This window comes from Leucoraja erinacea, chromosome 36, assembly GCF_028641065.1.
Source record: "Leucoraja erinacea ecotype New England chromosome 36, Leri_hhj_1, whole genome shotgun sequence".
NCBI classification, from domain to species: domain Eukaryota; kingdom Metazoa; phylum Chordata; class Chondrichthyes; order Rajiformes; family Rajidae; genus Leucoraja; species Leucoraja erinaceus.
In genome coordinates, this window is record NC_073412.1 from 15,079,065 (window position 1) to 15,095,094 (window position 16,030).

Genomic DNA, 16,030 nt, shown 5'->3' on the forward strand with positions numbered 1-16,030 from the left:
CAGGTGTGGTTTCACCAAGACGCTGTACAACTGCAGTAGAACCTCGCTACTCCTTTTTCACACAGAGAGTGGTGAATCTCTGGAACTCTCTGCCACAGAGGGTAGTTGAGGCCAGTTCATGGGGATATGGAGAGAAGGCAGGTACGGGATACTGAGTTGGATGATCAGCCATGATCATATTGAATGGCGGTGCAGGTTCGAAGGGCCGAATGGCCTACTCCTGCACCTAATTTCTATGTTCTATACTCAAATCCTTTTGCTATGAATGTTAACATGCCCTTCACTTTCTATCACTTGCCAGACTTTGTCCAACCCCCCATCTCTGTTTACCAGCTTCCTCCCCCCAGCCTCTCCAATCAGTCTGAAGAAGAGTCTTTACTCAAAACGTCGTCTGTCCATTCCCTCTAAAGTGGTGAAGGAACTCTGGGTCAGGCCGCATCTGTAGAGGGAAGGCAATCCAAGGCGACCACTCCCACCTCTCCTTTCCAACTTTCTCCATCCCCCACACCAAGCAGTCTGAAGAAGGGTCCTGACCTAGAATGTTGCCTGTCCATGCTCTCCAGAGGTGCACGTTAAGCCAGGAGATTGTGTGTCTTTTTGTAAACCAGCATCTGCAGTTCCTTGTATCTAGACTAGGCGTGCATTTCACCCTACACTTGCGCTCGGTCCGCCAAGACCTGCTGGATCTCCCGATGCCAACCATTTTAATTCCCCTTCCCATTCCCACGCGATCTTTCTGTCCTGGGCCTCCTCCATTGCCAGAATGAGGTGGCACACAAACTGGACGAAAAGCACCTCATAGCTTACAGCCCAATGACATGAACATTGAATTATCCAAATTAAACGGACATCCTCCCCCCTCCCTCATGGGCCACCTCTGTCTTTTTCTCACTGACCGTATTTTAAGTATGTTTTAAAAGTGTGTTTTAGTGTTTCTAGGTTTGTTTTACATGGGGGGGGGGAGGGGAATCCCAATTCCATCATGCGAGGGCTTCGGACATCAGACCGTCGGCAGCATCGACAGCGGAGGGTTCAACAGCCCCGACCACGGGTGAACAAACGAGGAAGATGATTGAACTTTATTACCTTCCATCACAGTGAGGAATGTGGATTCTGCTGTGGTGGATGTTTCTGTTCATTTTTATTTTATGTGGCTGTGTGTCTTGTTGCTCTTTACTTAGTATGGCTGTATGGTAACTCAAATATTTGGTGCATGTGACTAAATTTGAACTTGAAAAGCTTTCCTCTATATCTGTATCTATCTATCTCCATAATTATAAAACTCTGATCTCGGATGTGTGTGCGTGTATATTTATATGTTTGTGTTTTGTTGCATCTTCTCGAAAAAAAAAAAACGCGCTAATGCCCCCCCCTCCCCCCCTCCCCCCCCCCCCCCCCCCCCCCCCCTCCCCCTCCCCCCTCTGCCCCTTCCCTCTCTAGCCCCTGCGAGGTTGGGGCTCTCTTCCCCGTGGCCTGCCCCGGGGCTCTCTTCTCCCCCGCAGCCTACCCACCCCCCCCTTCCTCCCCCCCCGCCTCTCTTTCCCCCCTCCTCTCCTCTCCCCCTCTCTTTCTCCCCTCCCCCCTCACTTCCCCCTCCCCACCTTTCTTCTTATTTTTGAGATAAAATAAAGCTGCAAAGCTGCTTCAGAGAGTGAGTCGGTGAAGGGGGTGAGGGGATATGTGTGTGGGGGAGGACTAGAGAGGGGGAGTGAGTGAGGGAACACTGAGGCAGTAGAGGGAGTGGAGAGATGAGGCTATAATCGGGGGGATGGAGGGAAGAAGGGAGGTGGGCTAGAGAGGAGGGAGGTAGTGAAGGGATGGAGGGAGCAGGGATACAGTGGAGCAGGGATAGAGAGGGGCAGGGGATGAGGGAACACAGTGAGTTGGAGGGAGTGAACAAGCGCGGGGGGGGGGGGGGTGGAGGGACGAGGAAGCCGAGCCCGAGCCGCACTGGACGGAGAGAGGAGGAGGAGGCGGCCCCGTGGAAAGTGGAGCCGGGGTAGAGAGAGAGAGAGAGAGAGAGATCCTTCCCCAACATATTATTTCACTCTCTCTCTCCCACAAGTTTGAATCCAAACGGTTTCTATAACCGACTCCTCGCGCCTCCCGCCCTTTACGCGGCCAATCAGACGCTGTCTCCAAGGGGACTCGCGTCCAATCACCGACCAGCTCCACTTAAAATCTCTGCCTCTCTATCTCTTGATCTCTCTACCTCTCTATTTCTATCTCTCTGTCTCTTTTCTCTCTCCTCTCTCCCTCTCTCTCTCCACGGGATTCTAGACACAGTTAGATTTAGCTCTCTCTCTTCTACTCCTATCATTTCTCCCCATCTCTATCCCCCCCCCCCCCCCCCCCCTCAAGCACTAGTAATGTTCACGCGCGTTAGTAATGTCCTGTTTGCCAGCTTGTTGACCCTCTGAGTTCCCCTCCTCCAGGATTTGGGAGCCGTTGCTGTGGACGGAGAGACGGGTACGTGAGCGGCCATTGAGGGCGGCCAGGGTGCCGGTGAGCCCCCCCCATCTGCTCGTTGTGCAGGCTTAGCTACGACGGGCTGAGCTTAGGTGGAGGACCACATGGCGGAGCACAACAAGGAGAAGCGTTATGAGTACGACGTGTGCTTTGCAGACTCCGAACCAGCTGGAAGCCCACCGGCGGGTGCATACGGGAGTACGCCCCTTTGACTGTACAGAATGCGACAAGACTTTTAAGACGGCAAAGGAACTGAAGAGCCACCGTCAGGTGCAAATGGGCGAGAGGCCCTATGGCTGTTCCACCTGCGGTAAAGACTTCAAGGGGGCGCAAGAGCTGAAGATCCACCGCGGGTGCACACGGGCGAGAAGTCCTATGGCTGCTCCATGTGCCGCAAGAGCTTACCTGGTCGTCGGGGCTATGGCGGCACCAGCAGGTGCACGGCAGTGAACGGCGCTTAACCTTCTCTGACTGCAGCAAATGCTCTAAGTCGTCCAAGCACATGAAGGTGCACAGGCGCCTACACGCCGCGGAGCGACCTTACACCTGCAATGACTGCGGCATGGGCTTCACCCGCTGCTGCACCAACACACCCACACCGGTGAGCGTCCCTACACCTGCGCCCTGTGCGGCAAGGGTTTCCTCCGCTCCACCAGCCTGCTGCTGCATCACCACACACATCGATGAGCGCCCCTACACGTGCAACAAGTGCCGCTTGGGCTTCACCCAGTCCCGCATCCTGCTGTCCCATCAGCGGGTGCACGCCGGCGACAATCCCGTCCCCAGCCCGGTGTGTGGAGAGCACTTTGCATGGTATCCCACCCTGTCTCACAAGCACGTGCACACCAGTGGCCAGTCCTACGACTGCCCATACTGTGGTGAGTCGTTTGACAGTTCGCAGGGGTTGCGGCAGCACCAGCGGCCCACGCCGGCGGGCGGCTACTTCCACTGCGGCAAGCGGGGACTGCGGGACACAGGCCGTGATGGAGAAGGTGAGGCCAGACTCTACGATGGCAGTATAAAACTGGACCATCATTGCCTGTGGCAGACTGTGTTTCCTCAGCTGCCGCAGGAAGTACATCCTCTCTTGGGCCATTTTGACTGTGGAGACGATGGTGGCCCCCCATTGATCTATCCAACAATGGTCTATTCTACATTTTCCTTGAACTCCATTCCCATTGTCCTGTTTTCATTCCTTATACTTCATTATCTCTGAACTCCCCATTAGATTGAAGAAGGGTCTCGACCCGAAACGTCACGTATACATTATTTAGCCGTGCCTACAGACACTGCCCGACGCGCTGAGTGACTACAGTACTGTGTGACCTTCATCCCATGATACATGCCGCCCCCCTTCCCCCTCCAGGGGACGGGGCCGGCAGTCACCCTTGGGTTGCCGGTGATGTCAGGGCGTCGGTCCGTGGGCGGATGTGCGGGCGGCTCAAATTGGTCCCCGAATGCTCGGCGTGCCCCTCACCCCCACCCGCCCCACTCCCTCACCCGTCACCCCCAACCCTCGCCCCCAAACCACAACACCCTCATCCACCCACCCCACCCTTCAAGCAGTAGTAATGTTCGCGCGTTGGTAATGTCCTGTTTGCCAGCTTGTTGCCCCTCTGTGTTCCCCTCCTGTAGGGTTTAGGATCTGTTGCTGTGGACGGAGAGACCGGGATGTGAGCGGCCATTGAGAGCGGCCAGGGTGCTGGTGAGCCCCCCATCTGCTCGGTGTGCGGGCTGAGCTTCGAGGGGCTGAGCTTTGATGGAGGAACACATGATGGGGCACCACAAGGAGAAGCGTTAAGAGTGCGACGTGTGCTGACAGTGCCCGAGCCAGCTGGAGACCCACCGGCAGGTATACATGGCAGAACGCCCCTTCGACTGCTCAAAGTGCGCAAGAGCTTCTCCCGCTACGACAGACTGCTGCGGCACAACCACTAGCACTCCGGTGAGAAGCCCTTCGGCTGCTCCGAATACGGCAAGACCTTCAAGATGACGCATAAGCTGAAGATACAGCGGCGAGTGCACACGGGCGAGAAGCTCTTCGGCTGCTCCACCTGCGGTAAGAGCTTGCCCAATTGTCGGGGCTGCAGCTGCACAGGCGGATGCACTGTAGTTAATAGCCGTTCACCTGCTCCGACTGCGGCAAAGGCTTCAAATCATCGTCGGACCTGTTGACGCACAGGCAGGTCACTGCACGGCCAGTCTGCGGACGTACTCACCACGATGCCCCTGGCCAGGGGTCCGAGACTATCACCTCCCCCACAAAGGCCACCAGCTTGGCACTGGCCATGGCACCCAGACCCTGTCCGCTGGATGGCAATCTTTGAGTGAGGGGTGATGGGCCGGTACTTCTCTCTGGTGAAGGCATGGGTGGAACGGCAGTCCCTGGCAACACCGCGGTCGCTCGGCAAGGATGGCAGCGGACTGGCCGATCTCCTCGCTCCTCCACCATCCTCAACCAGCTCAAGGCCGTGCTGGCAACCGTACATCTGAATTTCAAAATCCACTGGGAAATCTATTGCCTATCACATCCGAACGGTACTTATCAGCCATCACCTGCTATAAGCATAGAAAATAGGTGTAGCAGTAGGCTCTTCGAGCCTGCACCGCCATTCAATAAGATCATGGTTGATCATCCAACTCAGTATCCTGTACCTGTCTTCTCTCCATACCCCCTGATCCCTTTAGCCACAAGGGCCACATCTTACTCCCTCTTAAATATAGCCAATAAACTGAATTCAACTAGATTCTATGGCAGAGATTCACCACTCTCTCTGTAAAAAACGTTTTTTTTCTCATCTCAGTCCTAAAAGATTTCCCCTTTATCCTTAAACTGTGACCCCTTGTTCTGGACACCCCCAACATCGGGAACAATCTTCCTTCATCTAGCCTGTCCAACCCCTTAAGAATGTTGTAAGTTTCTATAAGATCCCCCCTCAATCTTCTAAATTCTAACGAGTACAAGCCGAGTCTATCCCGTTCTTTCTTCACCGCATAAAGGAATCCGTCTGTGAAAGATCATGGTAGCAGCGTAGGCTCTTCGAGCCTGTACACCTGCCATCTCTCAATAAGATACCCTCGCTTGCGATGGTTTAATCCAATGGTGTACAAGGGCCACAGGCTATCTCCCGTACCTGTCTTAAATATAGTCCACTAAACTGATTCACTCTTATATGCCTGATGTTCACACTATCAAGAGCACCCATTCTACAGCGCCTGCCCGCTTGTCTCCGACTCCGTTAAATGCTATTGTTCAGCAACGCGTATATAGTAGGTTCGTTTTTTTGCTCATCTCAGTCCTAAAGATAGTTCCCCTGAATTTCTTTTAACTAGTCTACCCTGGTGCAGACAACCTATCCCACATCGGGAACACCTCCACTCTCCTTCATGGAAAAAACCTGTTTTTTATGAAGTTTCTATAAGATCCTCACCCTGTGCCCTAAAGATTTCCCTTATCCTTGGCCTGCAAACTGTGACCCTTGTTTATGGGGTTCCATCGGGAACTATCTTCCCTTCGGATTCTAACGAGCTTGAAGAGTTTGCAAGCCCTCATCCCTCTTTGGGGTCATCCGTCAGGTCCTGTCCATCACCAGTTTTATCTTAGAAGTTGTAGTTCCAGGATATAAGATCCCCCTCTGGCCGTCTTCTAATGGTCAAGTAACTCCGTATTTCCTCAGTTATTAGGAGAACAAAGCTCTATCCCGTCTTTGGTCCCTCCATATGTGGCGGTTCCGCCAAAGTTTGCGGGTGTACAACTGCAGAAGAATCTCTGGCACTCTACTCTAATGCATTTGCTATGAATGCATAACAGATTCACATGCGAATCTTCAGGTGCCCTGCTTTATTTATTTGCTGTGAATACTCGTGTTTCGAGGACGGTGGTGGCCCGCTTTTCGCCACTTCCTGCTGCACCTTAGGTGCCTTTTGCGGTGGAGACAAACATCGTCTGGTCTTCCTTTTTGCCACCAAGTGTCCTTTTGCCGGGTCATTCTACCACTCTTTTCACTAATCGGCCCTGCCGTCGCTTTCAGTCCAATGCCTGCTGCACGGTGGAGCGGTGTTATGCCACTTTGTGTGGAGGAGTGTCAGGATTGTGAATCTAACTTCTTGCTAGCGAGATTTGATGAGCTACCATATGCCAAACTCCTACCTGTAGTCTCCTGCGCGGTCTTGCTGCACAGTCACCTACTGCTTCCCTTTTGCCGTCGGTGTTCCTTTCCCCTGTTTGCAACTGCTTAATTCTTCCAAAACTGCCCCACTCTTCCCGGAGGTTGCTTGCAATCCAACGTCTGTGGATCGGTGTGTTCAACGATTGGGGCATCCTGGATTGTATGGACTGGAGTAACATTCTACTTATTTCGGGTTGAATTCAATCACACCATGCAGTTGATTTATTCTCGCACTTCACCCCCTACCGTCCCTTATCACTCAATGGCCAACTACTCCCACAGTCACGCGTGCCGGAGGCGATACTCGGAGGGTGTAGCACTCTTCCGGCTTAATCAGCGGCAACACTGCCCCCAGTTCTTGGTGCAAGGTTCACTCCTACTCTATCTTTGCTCCCGTTCCTGTCTGCCAATGCCAACGGCAGGGGCTGGCAGGGCCGAGCGCAATATCCATTTTTTGTCAATAGTGCCCGGTTTTGCCCTGCACCATTGTTCAGCCTTAGATGCTGTGCCTCCCCCCCGAGCCTGACTAGTCCTCTTATAGCTTGCCTTGTCGAAATCTGATCAGGCAATATCCGTGTAAAATGCCGAGGTGTTCACACCGGAGGAGGTGGGTTTGTCCTACCTCTTTCCGTGCGGTGCTGATTCTCCTACTGGCCGCTACTTTTGCTTACATGACTCTCGCGAAAAATTGGCCACGTAGAACCACGTCAGACTGTTTACCTTCATAAATTGTGCATGCTAAAAGGAGGAGGTCTCTTGTACAATGGGACCGTGTCACCATGGGGGCAGGGTCAAAATGTGCTGCTATCCTATCTTTCGCTATAACATGACCTCTGTCCTGCGGGGGTGATGCGCTGCGGGCTGACTACTCCACTTGCGAAACCGATGTCTGTGTCGTTTCCGACCTAACTGGCCTGCACTTGGTGATCCACTGTTTGCGTAGGTTCACCAGCCTGGCTCACACCGGCTCCTAGTTACGGCCCAATGATGGGGTTACATTTGCTACCTTCCTGTCTCCTCATGATTCTACCTCCATGCTCAATCTAAATTTTGATTGTTCTTGAAGAACGATCTGTGAACTCCATACTAGCATTTGCATTTTCGCCTTACTACCTTACTTTCTGCAGTTCGCTGGTAGCCTATCTTACCTAAATGCTCTGCTGGTCCTGTCACGGCTTTCTGGTGCTCCCGACCTATCCTAATCCACTTCTTAACGGGAAAGCCTGGGGTATTTAGGACTTAATGCGTGTCTTACACCTAACTTGCTTACCATCCCACGCGGCTAACGGGTTTTCGCTCAGAGCCTCCATCTCGTTTTAAAAGTGAGCCCTGGTCCTCCTGCCAGACTTTTCCGGCAGATTATTGCGCTGGGGAATCTGGTCCTTAGGGAAAGACTGTGGTAGGTCTCCCCCAACCACTTTTGGGAAAACAATTTTGGTCCGGCCAGCACTATTTCCTTTGATGCAGGCTTACGGTATTACTGTTCCGGCACCCAAGTCTGCTCTGCGCCCTAGATCTGGTCCTGGGTTGGGGTATTCTGTTCATACCGCGTGGAGCCGGTTCGCGCCATCTCCCTGGCTGGTGGGGTTTAGTAATCTGATTTAAGCCTGACTGATGGTCCTGGCGCTTTACTGGTCCGTGCTCCTTCTTTGGTTCGAGGTGTGTTCCACTGGCGTCAGACTTCCCTTTTCGAATTCTTGGCATCGATTTCTATGTCTGCTTGTTAGGCTTTTGAAGACAGTTGACAAGGATGGCGGTGTTTTTACGTTTCAATTTTTTTCTTTCCTTTGTGTTCTTTCTTCTTCCATTCTGTTTCAATCCACCTTTTCTGTGCAGGCCCCCTTTTTCTTTTTTTTATTTTACCGTCACCTTGCCAGACTTCCTGCCTGCATGAGCTGGCAGATAGCGTTGCCACTACCGGCTGACATATCATATGCAGTGGTCAATTCTTCCTTCTTTTTTCTTTCCCACTCACACCAAGTATTCTTACCAGAATGATCTACGCTTCAAACAGAACCTTTGGAACGTCTCGGAGTTTATTGCTTTTCAGGCAGTGACAACCGCAACACCAGTTGAGCCACCCACAACAAAAAAAAAAAAAACAAAAAACACATGTACCGCACCATGGCAAAATTGTTATCAGCAGCAAACCCATTAGCTGCTACACCATATCATACCGCATCTGATTCAAAGGAAAGTGTATAATAGCAAAACCACCAGAGAACCACCCAACCCACCCACAAACCCCCTAGTTGATTTGACTTAGAGTTTAATATCACAAACACACACCACCCACCCAGTCCTCCCAACTAAAACCACAACACCACCCCACACCCACACACACCACATGGAAAACACAACTTCTAGATAGATCCCCATTAAGCACTCAACAGTAAAGAATATCCAACGCGTGCTTAAATGGTCTTACTTAATTAAGATTGACATAAAAAGACACTGTAGAAATCAACTTCTTGCTATTAAACTTCAAGTACAGACTTCAAAACCTGGCATAGCAACGGTAGTAGTATCAAAAACCTATACAAGGATGGCATCTTTTCGTCCTTTGCGGAGATCTCGTCCAACTACAGCCTCCCAAACTCCCACCTTTTTCGTTTTTTCCAGATTAGGGAATTTGTGAAGAAGACATTCCCTCATTCGCCCCCCTGAAACCCTGACCGATACCATCTTAGCTCTAGATACCAACCGGAAGTAATGCATCTCTGTTTTGTATAACTTGTTAGGGTAGGTTATATTGAAACGTCATACCTCATTAAAAGCTGCGTGGGAGGGCGAGCTGAATATGAAACTAACAGACCAGCAATGGGACTCTGCCTTGGATTTGATCCATTCTTCCTCCATATGTGCCCGTCATGGCCTAATCCAATGCAACGTCCTTCACAAAGTCCACTACACAAATGCAAGATTATCTAGAATTGAACCCGCTGTTAGGGACAGCTGCAACAGATGTAATCAATCCCCAGCCAACCATAGCCATATGTTTTGGTCTTGCCCTAAGCTAGCAGCCTTTTGGAGGAGTGCTTTCGACTTGATAAGCAAAGCCTACGGCCAGACTATTCCTCCAAACCCACTGTCAGCCATTTTCGGTACTCCTCCCAACACCAACCTCTCTGTTGCGGTGAAACGGGTCCTACCTTGTTAGCCCGGAGACTGATCTTGCTTAACTGGAGGCTCACCTGTCCCCCGACACACGCCCGCTGGATTAAGGAGGTGCTTTTACAATTTAAAGCTTGAAAAACTTAGGTTCTCTCTCAAAGGCTCTACCAAGACATTCCTAGATACATGGAACCCTTTCTTGGAACTTGTTAACTCTCTTAACTTGTCCCCGGACTCGGAAGAGGACTGAGTGCTCTCCACCATTGTTCTGTTCTACTGCAACTGCTCTCCCCTTAACCCCCCCTCCCCACACTTATTTATTTAATTAATTATTTACTGTTATTAGTGACCCCTTTTTTTAAATTTTATTATTATTTTTTAATTAGTACTTTTTGTTTTGTTTATCTTACCATATTTGTGTGGATGTGTATGTATGTGAGTGTTGTTTGTCCCCGTTTGGTTCCGACCTGATTCGGGTGGGTTAAAGGTGGGTAGGGGTAAGGTCTTTGAGGGTCGCTTACATACTGTTGCACAATTATACCTTGACTGTCACTGTCTGTTATCATTGTATGTATGCAAATTGCTGTGAAATTCAAATAAAAAGATTTACTTGAAAAATGACGAGGAACATGTTTCCTGCATCTACAATTGTACAATCCCTCACTAATTTTATATGATTCTATAAGATACCCACTCATCCTTCTGAATTCCAGTGAATACAAATCCAGTCGACCCATTCTTTCAACATATGTCAGTCCCGCCATCCCAGGAATTAACCTTGTGAACCTACGCTGCACTCCCTCAATAGCAAGCATGTCCTTCCTCAAATTAGGAGACCAAAACTGCACAAAATACTCCAGGTGTGGTGTCACTGGGGCCCTGTTCAACTGTAGTAGGACCTCCTTGCTCCTAAACTCAACTCCTCTCACTCTGAAGGCCAACATGCCATTATCTTTCTTCACTGCCTGCTGTACCTGCATGCTTACTTTCAGTGACTGGTGTACAAGGACACCCAGGTCTCGTTGTACTTCCCATTTTCCCTAACCTGACACTATTCAGATAATACAGAGTGCTGGAGTAATACTTTACACGTCCTCATCTCTGTGTCTCCCTCTCCTGTGACTCTTAGTCTGAAGATGGTTCCTTCTCTCCAGAGATGCTGCCTGTCCCGCTGAGTTACTCCAGCATTTTGTGTCTGCCTGTGGAGAACACGTGGATAGGGAACGTTTTTTTCAGTCACGACCCTTCTTCAGACCTGAAATATCATCTATCCACATTGACCAGTGGTGCTGCCTGATCCGCTGAATTACACCAGCACTCTGAAACGTCACCTATCCATGTTCTCCACAGATGCTGCCTGACCCGTTGAGTTACTCCAGCACTCTGTGAAACGTCACCTATCCATGTTCTCCACAGATGCTACCTGACCGGCTGAGTTACTCCAGCACTCTGAAAAGTCACCTATCCATGTTCTCCACAGATGCTGCCTGACCCGCTGAGTTTCTCCAGCACTCTGTGAAACGTCACCTATCCATGTTCTCCACAGATGTTGCCTGACCTGCTGAGTTACTCCAGCACTCTGTGAAACGTCACCTATCCATGTTCTCCACAGATGTTGCCTGACCCGCTGAGTTACTCCAGCACTCTGTGTCTATTGAGCAAGAGCATCCATATACAACTATCTGTCCAGTCCAAAGCTCAATGAATGACCACTCTACACATCACACATGGCTTCCTTTTCACCTGAAAGTCGTTCATGCTTTGCTTAGGGTAGTTATCATTAACCATTTCACACAAGTGGTTAATGACTAGTTCACATTAACTTTGACACGTAGCCGATCTGTGTCTGTCTTCAATATGCACACCAATGGCGGAATGGCCAACTCCTGCACCTATCTTTCTGTTTCCCTGGTTTCAGGGCTTTTACAAATGTTGGCATCGAGGGAATGGGCCATAAATGAGCAATAAAGAACCATTTTTGCAGTAAAGAGCACAATTAAACCTATTCCAGGTCGGATGGTCCTGCAGTACAGCGGATCACCACACGGTGGGAGTGTTGACCACAGTGTAGTGGCCATTCGGCCTGTTTCATTGATTGATGGCCTGTGTGCCTTTAAATTTTAAACTGCCCGTTATATTGTGGGTGGGATTTAGGCAGAGAAGTGGTTATCTGAAATTATGTCACAAGTTACGAGCTCAGCAGCTGGAAGTGCGAAACACCATGGTGCCAGAATGGAAGATGAATTTAGACAAGGAGATAATATCTCCAATATATCTTCACGAGGATCAAGACATAGGTCTGGTTGCTCAGCCAGTTCAGTTTCGAGTGCTTCTGCTCTATTGGGAGCAAAAGCTGATATAGCTGCGCTCTCAATAGAAGCAGATGCCATGAAGAAAAAAACATGAGATCGAGCGAGAGATGACACGACAGCAAGAAGAGATGACGTGAGAGATGACGTGACAAAAGGAAGAGATGATGCGACAGATGACGCGTCAGCAAGAAGAGATGACGTGACGTAAGGTACAACTGGAATTAGACACAAAGATGGCGATAGCCAAAGCCAAGAAGGACATACTGAAAAGTGAGGGGTCGAGATGCAGCTCTAGATCGGCGAAGATGATGAGCTCTGGACCAAGAAGAAAAATTGCTGGAAAAGAATTAGCAGTTGGATCAATTCCACAATCGAGGTCCACCGGATTTCTAGGCTTTGAAAACCCATTGGAACAATGGAAGATGGGTAAAACTTCACCTCAGCAAATGAGTGCCAGATTGAAACCAATTACTATTGGAGGTCGAGACAAACCAATAGCGGGTCACGCTTTTTCGAGGCCTGGGGCACGGGCTCGAGCAAGCCAATTTGAATCACAAAGACCTGTTTATCAAAAGGTGGAGTCAAAACAAGGGAATCAGGTTGGATTATTGGCACTGTTGAGTAGGCAATCTGAATTCAACGAGATTATAGCACGACGAAATACCTCTCTCATTGTACCATCAGTAGAAATTCCTACGTATGGTGGATATCCTTTGGAGTATGAAACTTTCGTAAGGGCACTAGAGGATGTATTAGAGGTGAAAGTTAAGGATGAAAAAGAGTGCTTATGATTTCTGGTGAAGTACACGTGGAAGTGTGAAGGTGCTTGTAGAAAGTTGTCAGAAGGAGCTAGGCAACCAGGGCTACAGAAAGGCGAGAAGATTACTAAAATAACGTTTTGGTGATGAACACAGGATCGCGAACGCATACATTGAGAAGGCCCATGCTTAGAAAGAACTCAAGCCAAAAGATGGGAAAAATTGAGTGATTATGCAATATTTCTGAGAAAATGTTGCAGCTCGATGAAAAATCTCGGCTACATGGAAGAAATGAATCTTGCGAGTAAAACTAGAATCATCTTGAGCAAGTTGCCCAGAAGAATGAGAGAAAAGTGGAGAGATAATGCAGGCAAAATACGAGATGAAAGGAACCAAGTAGCCAGGCTGCCAGACCAGGTGGAATTCTTGGACAAAGAAGTACGGTACATGTTAGACCCACACTACGGGAATATTGAAGATTATAAACCGATGGCAACTAACAAAGGTTCTACCTTTACCAAAAGCCAAGAAAGATCTGAATCTAAGAGAAGTACTGTAGTTTTGCTATCACGACCGTATCTGTGGAAAAGACAGATGACATAAAAAAAGGTGTTTTTTTTCTAGCAAGCAAATAGTATTTTGTTTATTATGTGATGAGGTTGGTCACACCATAAGATGGTGTCGAAGATTCAAGGTGAATGAATATGAAGACAAGATGGATTTCTTGAGGGTGAAGGGAATCTGTTTTGGATGTTTGAAAAAAGGACAAATGGTAAGAGTCGTCTAATTTGTTATAAATGCAATCAATATCATCCTTAAGCACTTCACATTGAAGAAGAGCTGTTAGAGCACTGGGAAGAAGAAGAACAGGAACAAACGGATGATGAAATACCAGAGCAAATAGAAGAAGAAGAACTGGAACAAACAGAAGAGGACGAGAAGCCAACTACTAGAAATGCTATCATCTCGCCTCAAGTAACTGCTCATATTGGGGCCGGGGTTGAAGCTCGTAATTTTCCTATCTTACCAGTGCAAGTAAGGAACACCAAGACGAATGCAGTGTTGCAAACATATGCTTTTCTGGATCATGGAAGTTCGAATACCTTTTGCACAGAAAGCCTGACGAGAAGGCTGAATATCACAGGAGAAGAGACTAAGATTTGATTACATTCCATGAATAAAGATAAAGAGAGCATGAGTCATTGCATTATGAGTATGGAGATATCCAGTTTGGATGGAGATAATTTAACATCGATCTCTGCAGTGTTTACGCATGGAACTATGCCTATCGGTCGTCAAAATATACCAAGACATGAAGATTTAAAACGATGGCCTTACCTGAAGGATGCCAAGATATCTGAAATAGATTATAGTGTTAATTTACTTATCGGAATGAATATTTTGAAGGTTTTTCAACCTATACAGATTGTTAGGAGCCAAGGCGAAGTACCGTATGCTATGAAAACCCGACTTGGATGGGTTATCTATGACTTTGGGCAGTTATAGAAAAATAGAGGGTTCATCACATCAACAGGAAAGGCTATTAAGCGTGATAAACTAATCTTAAATGTATTAAGATCCTAAAACGTAGACATATTCCTTATTAACATTATTTTACTGTGGGCCGAGGAGCTTTATTCCAGTGTTTCGTGACCCAAGTCACAGAACTACATGACATTTTCACATATTGTATAAAAAATATATATAAATTACCCCTGAAACTCGTCATGAACAAATCACATTTTTTAAATTAAATTAGAGAAAACCCGGAAAATCTCGGGTATTTTTAGTCCAATCAAAGCACGTTTAACATTGAGTTGTCTTCCAGTTGGCCAATCACGCGCTTTGTTTCAGGCTAGCACACATCATAGCTGAGAGTGCTTCACTGATGCCTGTTTTACTGGAGATTCCGATGAAGGTTCTTTGTCGTGGAAACTTGCAGCAGGGTAATTGAATTAAGTGAGAAAAGCATTAAGAAGTCTGAAAAATGTGCAGCTAAGTGGATAGAAATGGAAGAAAGTCCAGAAAGCAAGGTCGCTGCTGAGATGAAACTTTGTGAATCAACTCAAACTGAAAGGTAAAATCTAAGTCTGAATTTATGAAAATTCATCTGTATGGACTTTAATAGTGAGATTAAACGAGTACTTACCAGTACGAAGTTTGATCTGTATTTTATGAGGAGTTACGATGAGGGATTACGTGAAGAACCCACCCAGTGCGCAGGCGCGGCATACTTCCAAGCAGCGGTGTGGAATCACAGGTAGACACAATATTGAAGTAAAGATAGTAAAGATTAAAGAGACATCAGCTCGAGTTTGATCTATACAATGAGGGTGGGAGCGGAGGGCACGTAATCCCTCATCGTAACTCCTCATAAAATACAGATCAAACTTCGTACTGGTAAGTACTCGTTTAATCTCACTATTTTACTTCGGAGTCACGTGAGTGACTACGTGAAGACTTCAAAGGTCTGTGATTTCAAACCGTGTAACAGCTATATCACTCACTGCCGAAGTTCATCGAGGGAGGAAGTGGTATCTAAAGACCAACGAATTTGTTAGTTTTTTGAAACAAAAATGTTTATTTAACAATAACAAAAAATAGCTCCCCTGGGCTTTAAATTATAAGTTTGCAGATTCTAAAATTTTGTCCGCAAACAAGTCCTTCTCCATCAGCGGTTTGTGGTAGAATTTCCGGAACGTTGATTCCCTTGACCATCCCGCTGTACTAAGGATGTGGTCTATGGGAACCTCCATCCGTTCCGCCGCTGACGTGGACGCTGCCCTGATAGAATGGGATTTAAAAACATCCGTGTTAATCCCCGCGGCTTTTAAGACCTGTTTCAACCACCTAGATATTGTCTGGCTGGTAACCCGTCCAAAAGGCTTTTTGTGGCTGACCCATAAGGCTTTTTCACTCCCTCTAAGCGTTTGGGTTGTGTCTACGTAGTTGTATAGATGGGTCAATACACAGCCTAGGTTCTGGAGGATAGGCCCGGAAGATTAACGGAGAGTTGGGGATACCTGGCCTGCTTTGTTTTACCAACCCCGGCATGGTAAATGTAATGGAGTCTGGGGTGGTTACCATGTTGTCCAGTCTTAGTTGATGCAGTGACTGAACCCTTTGCGCAGAGACGAGCGCCATGAGCATGAGGGTCTTGAGAGTGGACTGCTCTAGACTCAAGGATCCCACCGGAGGCCAACCTCTA

At 48.2% G+C, this 16,030-nt stretch overlaps 1 pseudogene; it reads right to left on the bottom strand.

Annotated features, from left to right (window-relative positions):
* The window catches only part of LOC129713592 (zinc finger protein 850-like), a 51,291-nt pseudogene that overhangs the window by 6,979 nt on the left and 28,282 nt on the right, over positions 1–16,030 (bottom strand).